Source organism: Pseudorca crassidens, chromosome 16 (genome assembly GCF_039906515.1).
Source record: "Pseudorca crassidens isolate mPseCra1 chromosome 16, mPseCra1.hap1, whole genome shotgun sequence".
Lineage (NCBI taxonomy): Eukaryota > Metazoa > Chordata > Mammalia > Artiodactyla > Delphinidae > Pseudorca > Pseudorca crassidens.
Window position 1 is genome coordinate 61,367,805 of NC_090311.1, and position 23,970 is coordinate 61,391,774.

Sequence of the window (23,970 nt, forward strand, 5' to 3'; positions counted from 1 at the left end):
AGACAGAGGCCGTGCTGTCCAGCTCTGCAGGCCTCGCTCCGATCACTCTTGTTTCTCCCCCCATCCTCCCCACTCCGTCCATTCCCGGGTTCAGACTTTGTTAGTACCCCTCCCTGCATCCAGCATCCCCCCACAGACATAACCCCCCCCCCCCCGACAGTCTTCCCCAGTAGACTCCCCTGTCAGAGGCTCGCAGTGGTCTCCCAGATCCCAAACTCCTAGGCCTTCGTGATCAGCGGTCAGACCCTAACTAGCACGCTCTGCCCCACCCAGACCCAGTTCTCCAGCCAGAAGGCGACACTCACTTTTCTCCAAGTTCGCTCGGTTTACCTGCCTCCACACCTTTCCCTTGCAGTCCCCTGCCTGGAAGCCAGCCCCTCATCTCTGTGGTCTGAAATCTTTCCCAAGTCCTCCCAATGCCTCTTCCTCCAGACTTGCCCATTTCCCCACACAGATCCCCACATAGACAGGTGGCCCCTGCACTGTGAACCCCCAGGGCTCTTGTTCTTTCTTCTCTGCTGGCACCTCCATTTCAGATCTGGTTTTTGCTGAATGTGTCTAGTCCCCACTCCACCCTCCTTACACACCACCCGCCTCTTCCAGGCTGGGAGCTTTTTGAGAGGAGTTTTATCCAGTCCAGGGAGTCTCATTCAGGAACTCATACACCAAAGGGACTCAACAACTATCTGTTGCATCAAAACTGCGTTCAACAATCCCCACACCCAGCAGTGTTACTCTCAGGCACACACCCAGCAGAAATGTGTGCGCATGGTCTCCAAAATCTCTGTTCTTCTGTATTCCGAGCAACAGTGTGCAGTAGCTTAAAACTGGAAACAAGTCACCTGTCCATGAATGAGGAGTAGACACACTGTGAAATAGTATACAGCAGGAAAAATGAATGAAACACTGCCATACACAGCAGGCTCACGTGAGTGTCAGAATGCTGGGAGAGAGGCAAGACATAGATGAGAACACATTATATGAGTCCCCTTATATAAAGTCCTAAATCAGCCTAAACTAAGATGACAGAAGCCGGAATAGTGGCACACTTTGTGGGGAAGGAAATGTCAGGGAGGAAGCAGAAGGGGAAATTTGGGGGTGGTGGAACCATACCCTTTCTTCAACTGGGTGCTGGTTTTTAAAAATTGAATTGAATGATGTCAAGCAAATTACCTGACCTCTGAGACTTCTGTTTTTCCAAATGTTAAAGGGACATGATGCCCACCCCAGCTCCCTCCAGCTATCCCAAGGCTGTATGAGAATGCTCTGGGGGGTGCCCCAAAACCTGAGAAGGGTCCCGGGAAACCTCCACCTTTCTCTGGACCTGAGATCCTCAGAGGGCTCCCAACACAAACCAGTCGACCTTGATATTGTTTGTTCTGGGCAGGCAGCTGGTGCAGCTCCATCTGGCCTCAGACGGGCAGATGTTTGCTGGCAAATGACCTGGTGGCAGAGATACTTCACAGCTGCCTCCGCTCTCTGGTTCAGAGGAACACTGATGTTTCACAACCTGCAGTCGAAGGGAGGGGATGGAAATGCCCTGATTTGTAGCGTCTGCCAGCTTCCCTGGTGTAAATACTCCCACCATGGCTGATTTCAAGCTGCCAACATAACATCACAGAACAGGTGTGAGGAAGACATAGGCACAGTTGGTTCTGTGCTGGGCACCATGTGAGACATCGTATATGTGTGATTCCATCTAATACTCGCCACAGTCCTATGACATAGTTACCACTAGCCCCACATTACAGGTGCAGAAACTGCGGTCAGAGAGGTTGAGTACTTGCCCGAGGTCCACAGCTAAGAAGTGCAGCTGTACTTTCTAAGAAGTACAGGGATTCTGACCCCCGGAGCCTAGGCTCTCCCCCACCACCAGGCTGGCTCACCAAGTTGCCTCCTTGCCAAGGCTGCTCTGCCAGGGGTCCAGGGGCCTGGTTCCTCTAGGGCCGTTCTCCCCACAGCTCACTCTCAGCCTCCCAGTTCTAGGACTTTGCTCTCCCAGAAGGGGGGCTTGGGGAGAAGGAGGAACCATCAGTGAGATTCTCTGACTGGGACCCCTCTGAACCAGCCCTGCCCCCAGCAGCCTAGCCTCTAGCGCCAGTGCCCCTGAGGAGCCCGCGCCCATCCATAATCCCCTTGTGACCAACCTGGTTAATTCCCCTGCACTCACACCTCGGGTGGACCACAGGTCACAGGCCTTTTCTGCCCCCTTCCCCTCTCACCCTAGACCCCCAGGGAGGGGACTTGTGAGAGCCTGAGAACTATCAGGGCTCACAGCTGAGCGCTGAACGCGTCCCCTGGGGAAGTTCCCAGGCTCTCAAGAATCCCTAGAGAGCCACTGCCCCCAGAAACTGAAACTTGGTTCCAGCTGCAAGTGACAAAGAAAATAATCACTCACCGGGGTAGTGAACTCACTCAGTCTACCTGCCTACTCCTGGATCTGGGGCCAGTCGCCTGAGAAAACTATTCTTTTTTTTTAGCATTTTTTTAAACATCTTTATTGGAGTATAATTGCTTTACAATGGTGTGTTAGTTTCTGCTTTATAACACAGTGAATCAGCTATACATATACATATATCCCCAAATGTCCTCCCTCTTGCGTCTCCCTCCCACCCTCCCTATCCCACCCCTCTAGGTGGTCACAAAGCACTGAGCTGATCTCCCTGTGCTATGCGGCTGCTTCCCACTCGCTGTTTTACATTTGGTGGTGTATATATGTCCATGCTACTCTCTCACTTGAGAAAACTATTCTTGGGTTGGGGAAGGAAACATGAAGCCAAGGGCTGACCACGAGCTCCCCCTCCCACCCTGTCTCCATGGCCTCATCCCCTTGAACCCCAGCCCCTTCCCCCTCAGCCAGGGCCAGGGAGGCAGGATGTGATGAGGGTACTTAAGGGCCAAAGCCAGGTTTAGGACCAGGAGTTCTGTGCTTCCAATCCAGGGCACCAAACAATCAGCCTGGAGGCACACAGCTGATTGTAAAATAAAAGTGATGTCCCTCATTTGGGTAGCTAACCTTGTCAGTGTGAAAAACAATAACAATGCAGTAGTCACACTTTCCAAGTCCTACTGTGAGCCAGGCCCTTCACACCCTTCTAATCATCCCTGCTAATCCTCACAGACTACAGGATGGGTATTCAGTGCCATTTGGCCAAAGAGGAGCCTGAGGCAAAGAGGGTGAGGTCCCCAGCCTCGGGGAAAGTGCACCGCCTGTGTTCCTTTCTGGTCTCCGCTGTGCCCTCAGGCAACCTCGGCCTTTGTCTAGCTACTCACAAGAACCATGAGAGGGGCAGAGCTGGCATCGGGGAGACTGAGGCACCGGCCCAAGCTCTCCTGGCAGGTCAGGAGCAGAGCCAAAACGGCTACCTCGGCTTCCTGGCCCCCGAGAGTGACCTCTCTGCCCACACGTAGGAGTGGATGGGGTTTTGTTGTTCCTGGAGAGGCTGGACCTTCATTACAGAAGCCAACGGTTTAAAAGGGAACCAGCATTGTGCTGGCTTCACAGACAAGTGCTTTGGGAGTCACTCAGCGCAGCCACCTTTCTCAGGGACATGGGGATGTCAAGCACAGAGCCCTTGCTCATGCGTTGTAAAGTTTGATCCAAGCCAGGCAGGGATTTTTTTACCCATTTTACAGATAAGGAGCCTGAGGCTCTGCATGGTGGTATGTGGTCCTCTGAACAACAAATATCCCATATGCAGCCCTAAGAAGAGGCGTGTTTGCAGGCAGCCTGATGACAACTGTCACAGGGCCACGTGCATCTGAATGCCCTTGGTCCAAAAGGCACTAATGAGCTGGGGGGCAGGGCAGGCACTTGGGCACGGCCAAGTTCTCTGGGTCAGGGCTGACGCCAGGATGTGAATGAGCTGAGGTGTGCAGGGAACCCCAGGAAGCTGCGGCCGGGAGGCCACCGCCAGGCCTCTCTCCCAGCACACTAATTGGAGCTGAGCTGGGTCAGAGGGGCCACGGGGCCCCACCAGAGCTGATGTGTGGAGCCAAGCATGGGGTGAGCAGCCTTTGTCTCGCCTTTAGGCCTGTTGTCTCTGACCTCAGAGCAGAGACTTGCATGAGGTTGCCCCTGGGGGCCTGGAATCTGAGCTAATGAGGCAACTTCTGGGCCAGGCCAGTCCACTGTTAATAGTATGCCAGGGTGACAGGTGCAAACCAGGACTGTTCCAACGAAACAAGAGGCACAGTCACCCGCCTGTACAATCGGCTTTGTCCCCATTTAAAAGACAAACCAAGGGTCACAGAGATTGCAACTTGCCCAGAGGCCGAGGGGGCCAGAGGCGGGACACAGACCCAAGTCAGATCCAACTCCAGTTTTGTTCCTGCCCCTGGTAGACCCTCAGCCCTCGCTTGCATAGTAATATCTCTCATTGATCACCACTCACCCCAGGCCAGACACTGTGTGAGCACTTTACAGTCATTAACTCATTAAATTCTCATAATCAGCTTAAGAAATGGGACAACTAGCACCCCCTTTAAAGATGAGGAAATGGGGCACAGGAGGGCTAAGTAATTTGCCTACAGTCACACAGCTCAGAATGTTAGAGCAGGGAGGACAAACCCAGACAGTCCAGGAAGTGCATGAAGGAGGCTGATGTGGGAGACCCAGAGCCAGGCCACCTGGGAAACATGCCACTGTGAGGTGTGGTGGAGGTAGGGGAAGAGTGGGTGACACAAGGAAAAGTGTTAATCTTGGAGGACTTCCTAAAATAGGCAGCCACCTTCTAAAGGAGGAGCCGGTGTGGAAGACCACAGCACAACCTCCAAGCTCAGCTGCCTCTCTCCTCCCAGTACTCCCAGGCCCCCAGCAGCTTGCAGAAAAATGCATGTTCCAGGTTTGGCATCCAAACCTGGAGGGTCGAGATCTTGTGTTTCCACAGCAACCGTATCCTTAACAGCATCCAATAAGGACATTATTTGGCTGCAGTGAGCACACATGATCTTTTGATTACCGCTGAAGGTATCAAGAGGCAGCCCTTTCCAAGGGGCCCCACCCCTCCTTGGGAAAATGGATGCTGCCCCCCAAAAAGTGGGCAGGATGATAAAGGAGGAAGAGTCCTCACACAAGAGAGGGAGAAGTGGGGGAAAAAAAATCAATGTTTGCATTAATGGAGTTGCCTGTTCAGCGTTTCTCCCCTTTTATAGATTGAGATAACATGCTCGTCAGGGATATCTTCATTTCCCAGGGCAAAGAAATTAATTACACACTAATGGCGTGATTCAAAAATTAATTTGTACTACCATCTCAAATATGTCGTTATTAATCAGTTGACAGTGTGGGACTGCCTGGGAGAGGTGTCCATTACGGTCTGGGATGCTCAGGCTGACCTGGGGCTAGACTCACAGGCTGGGGTTGGAGGTCACAGGCCTGAAAGGAGGGCCTGGGTATGGTGTGGAAAGAGCACTTGACCAGGACTGGGGTGGCTCTGGGCAAGTCCTCGGAGTCTCAAGTCTCCTGTCTGCACACCAGGAGGTTTGGACTTGAGCGGTATTTCTCAAACCTCTCGTAACTGCAGAGTTTCTTCAATATAACAGTAAACAGAATCCAGCATCCGAGACACATAGGCTGGGGCCCAGAGCCCCTTGGCTCTGCCCCCGACTCTCCCTGGTTATAGTTCCCAAGCTCTGCAGAGCACAGTTTGAAACCCTTGGGGTTTCCCCATCACTTTACAGAGGGGGAAACTGAGTCCCAGAGAGAGAGAGAATTGACCAAGACTGCCCAGCAAAGGAAGATGGGGATTCCCTAGGGATTCCATACCCCCGAGGATGGCACGTCCCTAACCTTTCTGGTGGCACAGTGCCACCAGGAATTTTCTTTTAATTAATTAATTTATTTATTTTTGGCTGCATTGGGTCTTCGTTGCTACATGCGGGCTTTCTCTAGTTGTGGCGAGAGGGGTCTACTCTTTGTTGTGGTGCACGGGCTTCTCATTGCAGTGGCTTCTCTTGTTGCGGAGCACAGGCTCTAGGCATGCGGGCTTCAGTAGTTGTGACTCATGGGCTCTAGAGTGCAGGCTCAGTAGTTGTGGCGCACGGGCTTAGTTGCTCCACGGAATATGGGATCTTCCTGGACCAGGGCTCGAGCCCGTGTCCCCTGCATTGGTAGGCAGATTCTTAACCACTGCGCCACCAGGGAAGTACCAGGATGGCACCTTGCTAAATCAGGAGTGGGTCTCACTAGAATCTGGAGGCTGGACAGGATGACTCTCAGGTGCTGTAAAGTCAGAGGATGCTACGAGTCAGAAGTGGAAGCAGCAAGTGAACTGGCTAGGAAATAGCAGAGTTGAAGATGGTTTTCCAGATGATTTGTGGTCCTCGGGAGAAGCAGTGAAAAGAGCTGCATGGTGGAGGAGCTACTTCCCCCATCCTGGCCTCGCCCCTGCTGGCAGGGAAGGAGCCTTGTGCTCTTTTAACAAACCAACATTTATTGAGCATCTACTGTGTGCCAGCCATCTCCCACCTGTCATTCCTCTTAGGCTTCAGCACCACCCCATTAACAGGTGAGGAAACTGAGGCCCAGAGAGGGAAAGGACTCCTCAGAGTCAGCAAGCCTGGCACAGGGCCCAGGGTGCCTGGAAGCCAGGGAGCTGCAGAGCAGGTATGAAAAGGGATGGGGAGAAGAAAGAGAATGTTCAGCTTGGTTTCCCTGGTGACGCTGACTGCCCACAGCCACTGTCACCCAAGGCAAATAATAATTATAATCCACAACATCGATAGACACTCAGAGCAGCTCTCCATGCCCAGGGCAGGGGGAGGGGACGAGGCAGTCTGCTTAGGCTTTGAAGGCAGCAGGGCTGTGCCCTAGCCCCAGCTCTGCCCACTGTGGAACTTTGGGCAAGTGAGCCCCTATCCCTTCATCAGTAAAGTGAGTTAAGCCCCTCAGGTTTGGTGTTGGGTTGGTTCGGGTAGAGCTGGGTGGGTTTGAGCGTAAAAGATGGATTTAAGCTACAATGAATGCCAATGGAGGGTGGTGAGCTTGTTGAGTTGGGTTGAGTTTGGACTGAATTGGACAGGAGAGTTGCCCCTGAGTGAGAAGTCTTGGGAGCTCAACTTATGTTTATGGAGCCATAGCAGCCCTGGGGACCTCATGTGTCTGGTTCCCTGTTCCTTACTCAGTGCCTATTACAACAGAACTAGGCTCAACCCCAGGGAAAGTAAGACGTGATTAAATGTGTGTTGCTTCAACTGCCTTGGGAAACCTCTTGGTAATCCTCCCCGTGAAGCCCCCTCAAACTGCACAGGGCTTGGCTCCTCTGTCTATCCAGTCATGTCCCCTCTGCTTCCTGAGGGTCCCCCTTAAACGATCACACCTGGCAGCTGAGGGACCGATGGGAAACGGTTTGCCAAGGATGGAGGGTACTAGGTATCACGGGGACTAGTGGCAGGACTTTGGGGCCAGGTCAGAACAACGGTAAGATAGATGAGTGAAGACCACTGTGGGCTGGGGTATTCTCTCTTCTGCACGTTTCAACACATACCTGTCCTGGGGGCCCAGTATTTAGAAACTTGGGGAAGTCTATCTAATCCAATCCTTAGTTCCTGCTACATGTAGTCCCCCTCATGACGATGTTGCCTTTCCAGAGGAGCCTTCTGGATGTGATGCTCTAATGCCAAGATATGAGCTCTTTGGGGGTCTCTGTCTCCTTGGTAGTCTAGGAAGGGGTGAGACATTTTGAAAATTCAAGGACTTTTCGTCCCCATCAAGTCACAAAGTGAAGGGAACTGCTCACGCCCTCTAAGTCAAAGCCAGCCTCAAGTTTGGGGATGTGCCCCCAACATCATGCCATGGTTATGAGAAGTTACCTCAGGGAAGGGTTATCTCTAGAACCCATTTACCTCTGTGTACAATGTGGCCTCTCCACATGGTTAGCTTGGGCTTCCTCACAACATGGCAGTCTCGGCATACTCACATTTCTTACATGGCAGCTCATGGCTCCAAGAAATCAAGGTAGGAGCTGTCCATGCTTTTTTTTTTAGTTGGAGTAAAATTGCTTTACAGTGTTGTGTTAGTTTCTGCTGTACAATGAAGTGAATCAGCTATATATATACCTATATCCCCTCCCTCAGGGACCTCCCTCCCTCCCCCTGCTCCTACCCATATAGGTCGTCACAGAGCACCAAGCTGTGCTATACAGCAGGTTCCCACTAGCTATCTATTTTACACGTGGTAGTGTATTTATGTCAAACCTAATCTCCCAATTTGTCCCACCCTCCTCTTCCCCCCCTGTGTCCACATGTCTGTTCTCTACATCTACGTCTTTATTCCTGCCCTGCAAATAGGTTCATCTGTACCATTTTTCTAGATTCCACACATATGTGTTAATATACGATATTTGTTTTTCTCTTTCTGGCTTACTTCACTCTGTATGACAGACTCTAGGTCCATCCACATCTCTACAAATGACCCAATTTTGTTTGTTCCTTTTTATGACTGAGTAATCCTCCATTGTATGTATGTACCACATCTTCTTTATCCTTTCATCTATCATTGGATATTTAGGGTGTTTCCACATCCTGACTATTGGAAATAATGCTGCAATGAACATTGGGATACATGTGTCCTTCTGAATTATGGTTTTCTCAGGGTGTATGAGCAATATTGGGAGTGCTGGGTCATATAGTAGTTCTACTTTTTGTTTTTTAAGGAACCTCCACACTGTTTTCCATAGTGGCTGTATCAATTTACATTCCCACCAACAGTACAAAAGGGCTCCCTTTTCTCCACACCCTCTCCAGCATTTATTGTTTGTAGATTTTTAAATATTTATGTATTTATTTATTTTGACTGTGTTGGGTCTTTGTTGCTGCACTTAGACTTTCTCTAGTTGCAGCGAGCAAGGGCTACTCTTCGTTGCGGTGCATGGGCTTCTCATTGTGGTGGCTTCCCTTGTTGTGGAGCATGGGCTCTAGGCACACAGGCTTCAGTAGTTGTGACACACTGGCTCAGTAGTTGTGGTGCACAGGCTTAGTTGCTCTGTGGCATGTGAGATCTTCCCTTACTAGGGCTCAAACCCATGTCTCCTGCATTGGCAGGCAGATTCTTAACCACTGCGCCACCAGGGAAGCCCTTCTCCTGGGCATTCTTGAGCCCTTCTTCCCACTACTATGGACCCAGATAAGTCCTGGCTATGCATACTTTCATTTAGTCCATCCTCACCTCTAAGCCAGGCAGGTTAAGAAAGGTGGCACGTTTCACTTGTGTTGTGTGACCTTGGGTAAGTCAGTAACCCCCTCTGGGCCTCAGCTGAATAAGGCAGTCAGAAAGTTCTTGAAGGCCCTGGAGCTCAGTCTGTGACCTTGTACACCCTGTTTTGGGAATGCCCTTGCCTTATTCTAATCTCACCCAACAGCAGAGCAAAGCAAGCCAGACCTGCAGGGGAAGAGGGGAGACCAGGCTGTGACCTGGTGGGCTGCGGGAGGTGAGAGTGGCAGCCTGCTCCCCACCTTCCAGCACAAACCCGCCACTAATGAGGCCTGTCTTTGGAGTAATTAGCCACAATCACAGCGCAGTGCATTAGGCAGACAAGGCCTTGGTGCAGTTGTGACTCCCAGGTCACAGGAGCCCAGGGCTTTGAGCACTGCATTACAGCGGGGGATGAGTCCTAATGTCACTTAATTACCCCAGACAGCCTCAGAAGTAATCGAGCCTGGATGAGCTGGCAGGAACGGGTGCAGACGTCCAGAGGAGGCTGATGTGTTTATAATGATGCCACTTTGCAAGACAAATCTGGTCTTAGCGGGCTGAAGATGAGGAGGACGGAGTGAGGGTGGGAGGGAAGAGGCTGCAGTGGCATCGAAACGAGGGCCCCTTCATTCCCCAAACCCTAGGAAATGTTGACCCTAGATTGGCTGGATGTCTCCATTCATCTGCCTGAGGCAGCAGGAATTTGGAGGGATGGGAGGCGTCTTTACTTCCTATCCTTCATTCAAGAGCTGTAAGGGTCACTGGCAGGAGGAGAGCTGAAGACAGAGTACTGGCAGGGGGTCAATGGACGCTTCAGAGAGAGTGGAAGTGGTACCCTCAAGGATGCTGTAGATGAGTTTGAAAGAAAGCCCCAGGGGCAGGAAGACAAGCTCTAAAATACAAATCTGGACCCTGAGCTTCAAGGGCACACTCTCAGGACAGAGCTCAATGTGTGTCCTTCCAGAGGCCAGAGACCCAGTGAGGCAGGAACCTGGGGTCTCTGAAAGGTCCTTGAAAGCAGGGACCATGTCTGCTTTGCTCACCTTCATATTCCCAGCACCTAGCACAGGGCCTGGCCATAGTAAGTGCTTAAGAAATATATGTCATCATGAATAAGTGACCGAATGCCACTCACCCACTTGTCTCCTTGGGCTAGTCATTTCCCTGGCTGGACCCCAGTGTCCTCATCAAGGAAATAGAGCTAATGATTCCCAGATCACCTCCTGGGGCTCCAGTGGCACCGGCCAGGTGAGCTAATGACCACCAGAGCACTTTGAATGAGAGGGAGCCCCTAACAGAGGTGAAGGAAGCCACCACAGCTGGGGACTGCTCTCTCTCCCGTCTCTTCAGCCAAACCCCACAGGCCCATCTCAGGCCAGACTGACCACCTGGACCAGTGGAAAGTGAAGTTCCCAGTGACTAAGACTGTGGCAAAACTGCTCTGAGCTTAGAGAGGCCAAGGACTCACTTGCCCTTTTCTCCTTCAATCTCTCTCTCCTTCTTGGGCCTGTCTTGTCCCCCACACATCAGGAAAGCGGGCCTCTGGCATCTCGAGTAGTCACGCTTCCAATAATTTCAGGAATGGCTGCCATGGAAGAGACAGTTCTCTGAGGAGGTTCTCCCTGAATAATAATGGAGGGGGTGATGCTGTTCCAGTGGGGGCTTGTACAGGGTTTAGTTCCACATGCCAAGTAGAAAGTGCTACTATAAAAGGCATTTGGGTTAATGCTTCCCATAGGTTATTAGACAGACAGGAGCGGGCTTGGAAGACAACCTGCCCTCGTGGGGTGTAGGCCGATGGCTTGGGCTGCAGCGTGAGGAGGAAGAGAAGGGGCAGACAGATCATCAGGGCCTCCAGTTCTGGGCAAGAAGTTGGGACCATACCCTCCCACCCACCCTCAGCAGGTGAGGACAGAATCATCTTTTTCTCTTCTCCCTCTCCCGGACCACCTGGGACACCTGGCTTGCTGTGTGAATTTGGTCAATTCACTACTCTTCCCTGGGTCTGTACATCTCCACTTAGACAATAAGCAGTCTGGACTATATTGTTGCTCTGTCCCTTCTAACTTTGACATTCATCTACCTGTCACACAAAGGGGGCTATGGGAGGCACTGGCTCTCCCGGGGATCCCTGTCACTGCACCCCAGAGCCCACACATCTCCTCCCTGGGGACCCAGCAGTCACTGTGACCCACAATGACACTGAGGGACATGCTGCTCTCTACCCTGCCCAATGGGCCATGTGCCAACACCTGCCTTCTCCCCATGAGCCATCCGTCGCTGTCTCTGCGCGTCGGTGGGAAGACAGCTTCATTAGCTTCTCCAGAGCCGCCCATCCCCTGGTGCAGAGACAGTGAAGCCCTCCCACCCACATCAGGCTGGGAGGGCTCGGAGCCCTAAGAGCAGTTTCTAAAGGGCCATCCTGCTGTCCCTGCTCCCTGTATAGTTCTCCTGCCTGAGGTCATGGGCATTTTCCACAAGGCAGGAGGCACCAGCCCCTCAGGATGTATCCCCAGCAGCTGTCTCACCACCGGTCACCATGCCTGGAGTCCCACCATTTAGAGGGGTCACAGAGGCACTTCCGCCTCCACAAGTCTATTACGATGCAAACACCTCCCGCACGAGGAGGAAGAGTGCAGGACCGGAGCCAAGCATTGAAGGGGCTCCTTTCTCTGCTAGGTGACCTGGGCAACTGGTTTCCATCTCCTGGGCATCAGTTTTCCCATCTTTAAGTGAAGGAGTTGATCTAGAATCTAGATCATCTCCAAGCCTCTTCACATCCGATATTATGAGGTGACATGGGGGAACCCTGGGGTCCTGAAAAGATGCCAGTATTTCTGGGGGAAAGGCAGTGCTCTAGCCCACTCCCTCTGTAGGAACTGAGGCCACAAAACATATGGCTCAGGTCAGTGAGACAAAATCATATCAGTTAACGAGCATGGCTCTCCCCTCTAAGCCACTTCTTGCCAGGTGGTCCCCAAATAGCACTTCCAGTTACCAATCATGGCCTCAGGGACTCTACCAAGCAGTGGGCAGAGTGTCACACACCAGTGCCTTGGTGTCTGGGCTGATAATAGACGCAGGAAGGAGAGTGATTTCTTCCAAAGGGTCTCCTAGACCCACGGGAAATGATTCTGCCTTCCCTACTGAAATGGAGAAGGGATGCAAAATGGCCACTTGGGGCCGTCTTGAGTTCCTCATGGGTTTCATGGAGCAAAGAGAGTCACCTCTCTTTTCTTCCCACCTTTCCACCTGCTTGTTCACCTCAACAGATGGAAGCCCTTTGGTTTTCAGAGGGCAGGGGGAGAGGCAACTCATCTGTATTGCAACAGTGTACAAGCACATTCCTATCTCCACAAACAAAATCACGGTGGACCCTCCAAGGTTGAGTTCCAAAGAAAGAGCCTCTCTCCATGGAACAGTCTGGGCTGTCCCAGTGGGGTGGGTGAATAGGAAGCTCCCTGAAACGTTCCTAAGATTAAAACTGATGCAGCCATGATAACTGTGAGGATGTTGGGTCAACTCCCAAAGGCTCTGAGCAAACAGGGAGATGAAGACTTGTGTACATGATCTGGCATGTCTCCGCCACCTCAGGGGGAAAGGAGGCAGGGTCCTGTGTCTACATGAACGCAACCTTGCCCACTGAGGCCGACATGGAGTGAGAGCCCCAGAAGGATTCTCTCTCAGAGAAGGGGACACAAGCCTCAGCTAACTCTTCCTTCATTGATAATCTTGAAAGACCAATAGTGGTTTTATTAAAAGTGCTTGGTGGGTCAAAGTACCACAAGTAGTCACCCATGACCCATTCACACAGTCATGAGAAACTCCAGTGAGCCGCTGATCGCTGACTCAGAGCGTAAGTCTGAGTCAGCATATGGCCCTGTAGAGCCATATGAGACATAGGCCTGCTCTCAAGTCTCTGACACAAAAAGCTGGAATCACACTAAGTGTAAGGCTATGGTTGCTTAATGAGGGGCCCAGAGAGTCAGCTCTTTCAGAGATTAAGAAAGGAGAGAGCCAGAGGAGAGGGTCGAGCTGTGGAGATGGCCAAGGCTCAGGGGAGGAAAAGAAGATTGTGTCTGGGCATAGAAAGAAGCCTCTTCTGGCTGGAATGAGGATAGTGTGAGGAAGTAGAAAGGGATCAGAGAGGGCCTTCAGGGCCTGGTCAAGGAATTTACAACTTGATCCTATAAGCAGAGGGAGTCTGTTAAAGGCTTTTAGTAGCAGAAAGGGCTAGAGCTTGGAGGGCCCTAAGGGGACACTTAATCCAGCTCTTCATGTTACAGGTGGGAAGCCTGAGACCCAGAGAAGGGAAGGACGTGCTTCAAATCATCCAAGGTGTTTAGAACCAGGGCTAGGCATGGTAAATTTAAGCCACTGTTCACTCTGTGCTGGAAGTATGTGTTCTATGCCAAGAAGGAGCACTCCTGCCACTCCAGCCCTGAGATCTCTGACCCCTCTGGCACTAGTGGATGCTTTCAGCAGTATACAGGTCAGGTACAGCTCCCAGCCACCCAGCCTCCCCCTGGAGCCACAGGGTGCAGTGGGCTTTCAGCACCACTCTGATCGTGGACAGTTCCCACCCGCGAGCTTCCCACTAGGTTGTTTGTAGGTGCTTTCAGCTTCAGACAGCTCCTGGCCATTCAGTTTCCCTGCCAAGAAGCCCTAGAGAAGAGGTGAGGAGGCAGCGGGGAGAGAGGCTGTTGTGTTGACTTCTATTATCAGGGGGCCCAGATGTAAAGCGAATGCCTGTGATATTTATCCCTGTCATCGCTAATAATAAATGGCCTGATTTGTCAAGTGAGGACAGATTCAAATAAGTCAATTAAGAAGAGAAAAAAGCCCAGCTGTATGGTATTTATCTGCTGTGCAGATGCTTGGTAGAGAAAAGGACTCCAGATCTGGGGCCTCCATGTCCCTGCCCCTACCCTGCTTTCACTTCCCTTCCACCTCCCCTCCCCTGCCTCACCTTCTTCATCCCCCTCTCTTCTGCCTCTCTCTTTCCCCCATGTTTTTTCCCCACATTTTACTGCACCTTTTTTCTCCCTTTTCCTCTTTTCTTCTCTCCTCTCTCTTTTTCCCTTCTCCTCTCAATTGTCACCCCTCCCTCTCCCAGCCCACTGGATGATTCACCTTTCACTGTTACTCTTTTGCTTACCGATACCTTCTCTTTGCCTCCTCCACTACATTCCTGAATCTCCTCTCCCAGGTCCCCCTCCCCTGAGCCTCTGGCTGCTGCGGCCCTCGTCCTTCCAAACTGGCCTCCTTCGTAATCTCAGTTCACAAAGCATATTCTGGATTCAGAGTGTTAAGTGGATGTAAGCCATAGGAGAAAAAGGGGAAAAGCCACAGATCTGAAGGTTTTTACCTAAACTACAAATGAGCCAACCTTATAGAGGTTTATGCACTGAAAAATAATAAAATAAAATATCAGGGAATCAGTTTGACTGGGTCCCTGAATACAGATTAAAACTGAAAACTAGTACCCACACCTAAGCAAAATCTTCTCAATACTGTATTCCCTGGCCCTGAACCAGTCATGTCTGAGACCTGGGATTCCATGATACAGGACTTTCTCAGGAGGCTGAGGGGCTCTAAATGGCACTAAGAATCCTCCTTCTATATCTTGGATCTCTTCAATTAAGAAGTCACAGAGAAATACCCCCAGGGTGCAAACCAGCCCTGCAAGGGCTATGGTATTCTAAGTGGGGTCCAGGAAGGATGGCAAATTTGTCCACTTTGGTACTTTTTATGGGACCAAGGGAGCTCAGAGAGAGTGATGATGCATCAGCCTGGTATTCTCCACCCCCTGGCATTGTGGAAAACTGTTGGCCTCTTCTAGAGAATACGTCCCACCCAGACATCCCAAGCTGGGGCATGAGCTCTTTCCTGTCTCTGCCCCCACTAGGGCTGTAACCTTCCTTCTCTGAGCAAAAGTGAAAATGGTTCCCTGAATGGTTCTCTGGAAATGGGTCTAGAGCTACTTGTGTAAGCAGAGAACCCTCTTTCTAGGCCGCCATCCCCAGCCCTATGTCCTCTCCAGCCCACTGTGATCTCCCATTGCAGAACACCAAGACTGACCTGGGGCTAGAGCTGGGTTCACTCTGGCTGGGATCAAAGGCTAGATCCCAGCCAATCCCAGGGTGGGTCAATCTATGGTCAGGGAGATGGGGGAGCCGCATGGCTTCCAGCAGACCACTAGTGTTGCCTACCTGGACAGAGCCAGCTTCCCTGGGCCTCACTGACGGGGTGTGGACAGGAGGCCCTTTAGCCACATCCTGAGAGGTCCCTGCATCCATAGGGAAATGAGGAAACCTATCCCCAGTTGGCTATAACTCTTCCTAGATAACCACACCACCTCTTGGTTTAATAACTGCCAATCCCATCTTCCTCCTTCCCCATCCTCTGAGAGCCAGCTGAGAGGATCCCCCACTGATGTCCCTGAGCAAGAAATTCAAGCCTCTCTTCCAAGGCCCAGGGTTTCCTAGGTACCCTTCTTCTTCCCTAGCTGCCTGCCCCAGAGGTCCGGCTGAACCATCCTCGGTGTGGCATTGATGACATCTGTGGCTTCTCCAGTGTCTGTGATTACTAAGACCCTTTGAAAAAGCCTAGGGTCAGGAGTCAAGTCACCTGGCTGTAGTCCCAGTTCTCTGCCACTGGTAAAGACTTTGGATGGTGATTTGTAGTTTTCAAAACAGTTCCATATTCATGACCTTTTTTCCCCTCATAATCTTATTTAATTCTTAAACAACCCTAGTTGGAGACAGAGACAATTTGGTTTTAGTCCCGCATTCCAGGTGAGGAATCTGACATTCATTCTGGAGCCTGTATTAGAATCCAGGCTCCTTGTCCAGTGTTCCTTCCTCTGCTCCACATCTTCAAAGTCAGCTTCAGGGACAGTCTAAAGATAATAAAATGATGACAAGATAATGTCTGAAGCTGATCTTTGAGTTTTTGAGGAGACAACAGGTGTCATGGACAAAGAAGTGATTGTCACAGCCAGTATCTACATTAACAGATATATAAGGTCACTTGCCGATGGCTCAATTTGAGCTCCCAAAGTCCAGAAGTGCTATGGGAATCTGCTCTTTCACTCCCAAGAAGAACATGGGCCACTAAAACTTGCTCTGGCCTGGTAAGATGGCAGTGTTTTCTGCAAGGCTTTATCTTGTCCCTCCCTTATTTATGTATCACTGGAATAATAATAATATAATAATGATAATAAACATTTATCTGGCACGTCATGTACTCAAGGCACTGGGCTAAATATATCCCATTCATTGTTTACTGATAACAACAATCCCATGTATAGGTACTATTATCTCCCCTTTTTCAGAGAAGACTGAAGTTCAAGGGGGTTAAGTAATTTGCCCAAGGACACAACTTATAAATGGCAATCAGCTCTTGAACTCAGATCAACTTCTCCAAAGCTGGAGCTTAGGACCAAATTTTCCCCTCCCTCCTGTCCTGAGAGCAAGCCCCCAGGCTGATGTCTTGGTGAAGGTGAACATGGAGGCAGTTCTTCCATCAGCGGCTGACCCGGGATCTGTTCAACCAGGCAGTTGATGACTGAGGTTTAGTGGAAACTAACCTCTGCCCTCCTTTCTAGGAAGTTCTTCCTGCTCAGCCCCGGCAGCGTATGCTGTTGGTGCCCCATCCATGTGCTGTCATCCTTACCATTTCAGAGCACATTGGCCCAACTGCCAGCTGCCAGCATCTTCATTTCTTTGCCTGAGGATTTCTCTCACAGCTGGGGTCCTCTTTGTTGACTGTGTAGGGAAGACCAGATATGCCAGGGAATTGATGTCTCCTGGGAGCAGCTCTCAGCCAATGACTGATGGGAGCTGGTGGATAAACACCCCAGCTCCCTCCCTCCTTGGGTGGTCCAACACTGGAGCGTGATCTGTTCCAGCTCTCAGAGCTCCCCAGCTCCACTCACCTACATGGTAACTGGCTCAAAAGTGGCCTCACTGCCTTTCTTTTCCTACTAGCATTCCTGCATTTAAATACTTGCTTCAGGCTTGGCTTCTGGAGGAACCCAAACTAACCCCCCTCATCCCCACTCTCAGCAGTGTCCTTGGTACCCAGAACAGGAAAGTGGCAGGGTGATCTGATCAGGGTGCAGAAGCCATTTTCCTACTCAAATCCCTCAGTGGCTCCCCAGTGCCCTCCAGATGAGGTCCAGAGTCCATAAGCTGGCACGCGATGCCCTGTGTGCTCTGAGCCCAGTCACCTAAATGTTGGGCCCCCTTCTTCCTACTAGGCTTCAATCTAGTAGTTTCATACTTGCAGAATTCTACCCACACAGCTCCCTCCACATGTCTGGCCCATCTCACAGTCCTACCCCTCTACCTGGTGAACATCAATTCATTTTTCAAGACTTCACTCAAGGGTAACTTCCTCTAAGGAAGTCATCCCTGACCACCTCCCTCAGGAAAGTGACCCATCCTGTCAGGGAGCCTCCAACAGACCTGAGCCTGCCTCTATCCCAACCCCCGTGATCCATCGTGGAATTATCTGTCTATGGGGGCTTCTCCCCACTAAGTGTTGAGCTCCTTGAGGGCAGCAACCAGTCCGAACTCAACTTTAGTTGTCAGGCCAGCCCCCAAATAAATGTATGTTGAATGAATGACAGTCTGTCTGTGAGATGAGAGGAGGAAGGACAGAGAGAAGGCAGCTCAGGTGGTTGGCTGCTCGACCTTACAGCGCAGGCTGTGTCTGGTTCCACGATGGTCTCAGGCCTGTCTCTGCCAGGCTCCAGTAGCCTGACAACTGGGCCTAGTGAGTCACATAGGGTGCTCTGTCTTCCTTTCCCTCAACCCTACCTGCCCTGGCCAGTCAGCCAACATCTAAACTGTGGTCTCCTCTGTACCCATCCCACCCCAGGTGATCAATGGAGATGGTCTGATATTCTGGAAAGAGCACTGACCTAAACTGAAGACCACCTGGGAGCTTGAGCAAGTCACTTAGCCTCTGTTTTCCCATCTTAAACTCAATTTTCCCAACTGTGATGGGGGACAATACAAGTATCTCCCTCCCAGGGCGCTGTAAGCATTCAAGATGATAACCACAGAAGGGCCTGGCACACCTCTTAGAAGGCGGCTGGTGCTCTCCAGAAGTGACTGTATGGGATACGGGAGCTGTGGGATGCATCGGGCATCAGAAGGGACTTCTGCCAATTTTAGCCCAGTCACTCTGTTTCACAGACAAGCAAACTCAGGCCCAGAGAGCGGTCACAGAGCCTGTCAGGGACAGACCTGGGGGTCTGAGCTCCTGGGCTGTGTTCTTCCCATTGCACCAAATGGCTTCCTTACAGCCATCGCTGTTTACCTAAAATAGTTTAAAATCGGGAATTCCCTGGTGGTCCAGTGGTTAGAACTCAGTGCTTTCATGGCCGAGGGCCCAGGTTCGATCCCTGATCAGGGAACTAAGATCCCACAAACTGCATGGCGTGGCCAAAAAAAAAATTTTTTTAAACCTCTTTTTGGGACTTCCCTGGCAGTCCAGTGGTTAAAACTCCACGCTTCCACTGCAGGGGGCATGGGTTCGCTCCCTGGTCAGGGAACTGAGATCACACATGCTGCACGGCATGGCCAAACAATTAAAAACAATTTTAAAAATTAAAAAATCTCTTCTTTTCCCACCTGTTCCCATGGGTGGGGGAGGGAGGTCCTTGCACAGAGTTTACTGAAGTTTCCCCAACCACCTAACTACCCTAACTCTGGCAAGCCTTCCCCACACCTGGCTGCCCACACCTTCATCAGCAACGATCTATCCACTCCCCAGGTGTTGAACTCCGGGGCTGCAAGGCTGAGGGGTCTGAGAGGGGATGGAGGGCTGGGGGAGTCTCTCTGCCACAGTTCCCTCCCCAGACCTCAGGGTCTCTCAGCAAGAAGTAAACGTCTGCCGACCTCCCATGACGCCCTGAGCTCAGTGTTAAGCTTTGGGGATCCAGAGCCAACCCAGTCACTATCTGCACCCCAAGATGCTCAGGGATTGGATAAGGGGGGCAAGCAAGCAAAGAAAGACCTCTTTGTGTGAGAGCAAACACTCCTCAAGGCAAACACCAGGAATGAGGTAGCGTGGGCAGCAATGGGCTGGGGCTGAGCTCTTGCAGGCGTGCCTCCCTTTAGGACCGCAGTCCACTTACCATCTCAGAATAGTCTTATCTCCACCAACACATCTGAACACCACAGGGCCCAGCAGGGAACCCCAGATCTTCCAGGGAATGTCTGCAATGGGATGGACTTGCAGAGGGAAGCCCACTTATGGAGAAGGAAGTAGGGGACCGTGCTCTCCCCTCCCCCAACCTTCTCCCTCCCTCCCATCCTCCACCGCCCCAGCTCCTGCCCCCTCCCCCTCTTTAATTGTTCTATTAATAACTTGTGATACCATTAGCTTTTGCTGTCACCAGCACTGACAACTCAGAAGCCCCCGAGAGCTGTCTGCAAAGACACAATAAAGGAGAACTCTTAATTAACACCTTCCTTAACTAAATAAATTAATTTTATGCGGTCATGATGTCAGCGATATGACTTGCTGATGACTGAGGCAACTTGGACAGACGTGGCAAGGGCTGCAGGGCAGGCACGCCTTGTTAAACTCTGCAGGGCATCAGTGAGCAGCAGGGCCATGGATGTGAGTGCCTGGGGATGGTATCCCGTGCAGGGAACGCAGGACCAGGCAGCAATCAGGCAATCGTGCCGTAGCGCGCCAGATGGGAAGTTAGAGACTTTTGCTGTTTTGCCTCTTTGCCTCTACCTCCTGAGTGGCCTTGGGCAAGCTTCTTAGCTTCTCTGGGCCTCTATTTTCCTTATCTGTAAAATGAGCATCATCTCTTGGCATGCCTCTTTCTTCACGTCTCTGTGAAGGTGATTAAAGGGTGCTGGAAAGGAAGGAGTTTTATAAACTGTAAGGTGCTGTGCACATGTGGAAATCATGATGCCATCCCCTTCAGCTGCTGGAGAGTCAGTGCTAGCGGGGCAGTTCTCCTGCACTTCCCGTCACAATGCATACACAGGAAGAAATGGTCCTGGGTCCCTGGGCAGCCTTGAGGTTCCCTGAGAACAGCTTTGGGACAGGGAAGACACCTCGAAGGCCAATGCCCTCAGAAAACCTCCTGTATCCACCCACTCAGCTGACTGCTGCTTAGAGAAAATGAGGCCAGGGCAGCAGAGCTGCTCCTAGCAACTCCCATCAAAGAGAAAATATGCTGTGGCCCCAGGCTGACCCTGTCCCTACTTGAGGGAGCCTCTGATCCAGCCTTGGGCTGAAGTCCTAAAATCAGCCCCAGGCCCGACCTCTACTCTGACTCTGTCTGAGAACTCAGCCCAGGCCCTGACCAAGTTCTTCACTGAGGATCCAGTGTGAGCCCTCAGCCATTGCTAGAGCCAGCCCCTGACTCCAAGCCCTGGCCAAGCCCCCAATCCAGCCTGCTCTGGACCCCCTAGTCCCAGTGCCTGTCCATGTGCTGGCACTGTGCCAGGCCCGGGATTTCCTCCTCCCCAACCCCTCAGGATCTTGCTGTGTTCTAACCTGTGTCAGCCTTGCCCTGGGGGAGGGAGAGAGGCCCCCAATTCCCCTGTGGTTCCCACTGCAGGCACCTTCTATAAAAGGCAGAACCCTCTTGTCCACTCTATCCCCCCAACACTTGTATGTCATTAGCCATTCTCCCCAGTGAGCACCATTCCCAGGGATCTGAGCACAGAGATATCAAGCTGTTCACCTAGGGCCATACAGCACAGCCATGACCGAGCAAGCACTGAGGTCGTCACCCAGAGATTTCCCTCTGAGAGGGAGGAAGAGTTCACTGTCCTCGCCTTCCTGAGCTGGGGGATCAGAGTTCTAATTCATTCACTCAGCCCTTTATTCACTCAGCAAATATTTACTGAGTACCTACCACATGTCAGGCACACTGTGGGAGAGAGGGGTCCAAACAGACATGGCCCTGCTCTCATGAGGCTAACAGGCTGAACAAAGACCCTTGGGAACTGCACCAAACTTTTCACAGTTGCTGCTTCACTTTCACGTACACACATGTACACACACATACACACACACACACAGAGCAGGCTGGCAAAGTAAGGACATACCTTGAAAGGAACATGCTGACCTCAGGGAGCTCCTCCAGCGACTTACTGGGCACAGGGGCTGGGGGAGGGTGTCTCTGTCCATCTGTGATGCTACCAGGAAGAGGCCCTTGTTGATGGCTGTGGGAACACAGAGTGCTGTATTAGTAATCAGGTCCACGCAAAGAGGGGATGAGCAATGATGTCATTTCCCCAAGTACGAGAGCTGACCTAGAGTGGCCCTGCCCAGAGCCCGCATCTCTAAGGCCATGAAAGAATAGCTGTGAGACGAAGCTGGGCTGAGGCTGCAGAGCTGCCTCCAGCCCCTCCCACCCGTGGGGCTCTGAGCCCCCGCAGGATGTCACAGAGGCTGAGGCCAGAAGCCCAAGGCTGGGTGTGCCTGGCTTGTAACATCAACGGATTGAAGAGCCTCACTGTCTTGGCTTCTTGGCATTGCAGAGTGCTTGAGCTCAGGTCCGCCTTTCAGCACGTCCACCTCAGTCCAGCTCTCCTGACTTCCTAGAAGCCTCCTCAGACTTGAAGTAGTTCCTGGAATGCAGCAGACCCAAGCTTGAGTCCCAGTTGTGTGTGAGAGCCATGTGACCTTGGATGAGTCACCTGACCTTGGGCACGACAGTGTCCCAAACTAGGAGATGGGGCTAATAGTGCCCTCTCACAAGGCTGTGCTGACATTAGAGAATGTCACTGTGCTTGGCTCAGGACTGGGACACAGTGGCTGCCCAGCCATTCGATGTACCTACTAAGTTGGTATGTACCTCCTTGGGGAACAATAACATGCCCTGCATAGACTGACCCTACCCGGCTCCTGGTGGCCCCTTCGCCTGCAACCATCACCAGGGTCTGGGCCTGAGTTCAGCCTTCTCTGTTCCTTCTCCTGTGCCTCCACATTTTGGACTCCTGGACTGTTGGCCTAATTCATCCAAAGGAATGATTTCCTAATGGTGGAATTATGGACATCATGTTGGCCTAATTCATCCAAAGGAATGACTTCCTAATGGTGGAATTATGGACATGATGTTGGCCTAATTCATCCAAAGGAATGACTTCCTAATGGTGGAATTATGGACATCAGGGCATCTCTGTAAGATGGGGATTTGGGTAAAAGGGACTTCTCTCTTTTTTTTTTTTAATACAGCATGTTCTTTTTAGTTATCTATTTTATACATATTAGTGTATACATGTCAATCCCAATCTCCCAATTCATACCACCACCACCACCACCCCCACTTTCCCCCCTTGGTGTCCATACGTTTGTTCTCTACATCTGTGTCTCTATTTCTTACCTGAAGACCAGTTCATCTGTACCATTTTTCTAGATTCCACACATATGTGTTAATATACGATATTTGTTTTCCTCTTTCTGACTTACTTCACTCTGTATGACAGTCTCTAGGTCCATCCACGTCTCAACAAATGACCCAGTTTCTTTCAAAAGGGCCTTCTTAACACCCTTCCAATCACACCCTATGGGCTACCATGCTTCCCTTCAGGGTAAAACTTTTCCTACACAGAACCCTGGACCTGCTTTGGAACCCGAAGCCTGCTCTTCAACAGGGGGCTTAACCAAAGCAGCTGGGACAGCTGTGGTTTTAAGGATAACTCCTGAGCCCAGAGAAGGGAGGAGTGGAGGGATGGATTTGGGGGTCTTTCTGGAGACTGGGATCTGAAATCAATCTGGCAATTAACAGGCAAGGTGTGAAGTGGCTGCTGGATTCCAGGCTCCCCCATACCTCCCAGGATCATCTCCTTTCCTGGAGGAGGGCCTCTGCTGCCTCTGTGCTACCTCCGCCCCCTGCCTCGTGGGGTCCTGGCGACAGCTTCTGAGGAGTCCAGCTGGCTGTACCTCTTTCAGGGCCTTGTCACCTCTGCAGGGCCACAGGAGGGAGCCCGGCCAGCAGGGCTGGGCCAGGGAGCAGAAGGATCCTCCCCAGGCCCACAGCACAGCATGGGGGCAGCCTGGGCTCCTGGGCATCCCCCTGGCCAGATAAAGGGCAGCCTCTAGGGGCCCTTTCCAGCCCCACCACCTCTATCTCCACACCTCGGTAGGGAGGAGAATGTAGCAGGGGCGTCCAGGGACCCTGAGTTTCCTGAGGGCCAGTACAGTGGGAACAGAGAGCTGTCCCACATACTCCGCCCGCTCTGCCGACCAAGCCTGAGGGACTCTGGCAGTCGGGATGATTTAGCTCAGCGTCCCCCGAACCAGCCTCCACTCCAGCCCTCCCACACCTGGAGAAGAGAGTGGTTCATGGGAACTGCCTAAAAGAAGAAGGTGTGGGATTTCAGAGAAGTGGCGCTGTCCCAGGAGAGCCATGGCAGTGCTTTAAGAAAGCTCAGGACAATGGGGGCTTTGTTTCCCCTCTGCCCCTCTCCTGTGCTGTGTGATTCTCCTCCCCTCCCTGGGCCTCCAAGCCTGCCAATTCTTAATTAGTTTCCCCTCCTGGCCCCTGCTCCTAGAGTTTAGCCCCCTTCTGGCAGAGGCCAGTGGCAGCAGCCGTGGTGCCTTGACCTGGGGAGAGACAGGAAGGGAGCCTTCCTCTTCTTCGGGGCCCATAGTTCAGATTTGAGCTCGATTATCCAATTCCTCCTTCCTTACCTCCTCCCTGCTTCCCCCTCCTCCTCTCCCTCCACGCGCCCCACCCAGTGAAGGATAGAATCCTTCTAACACAGCTAACTGTGCCCTCTGCCAGA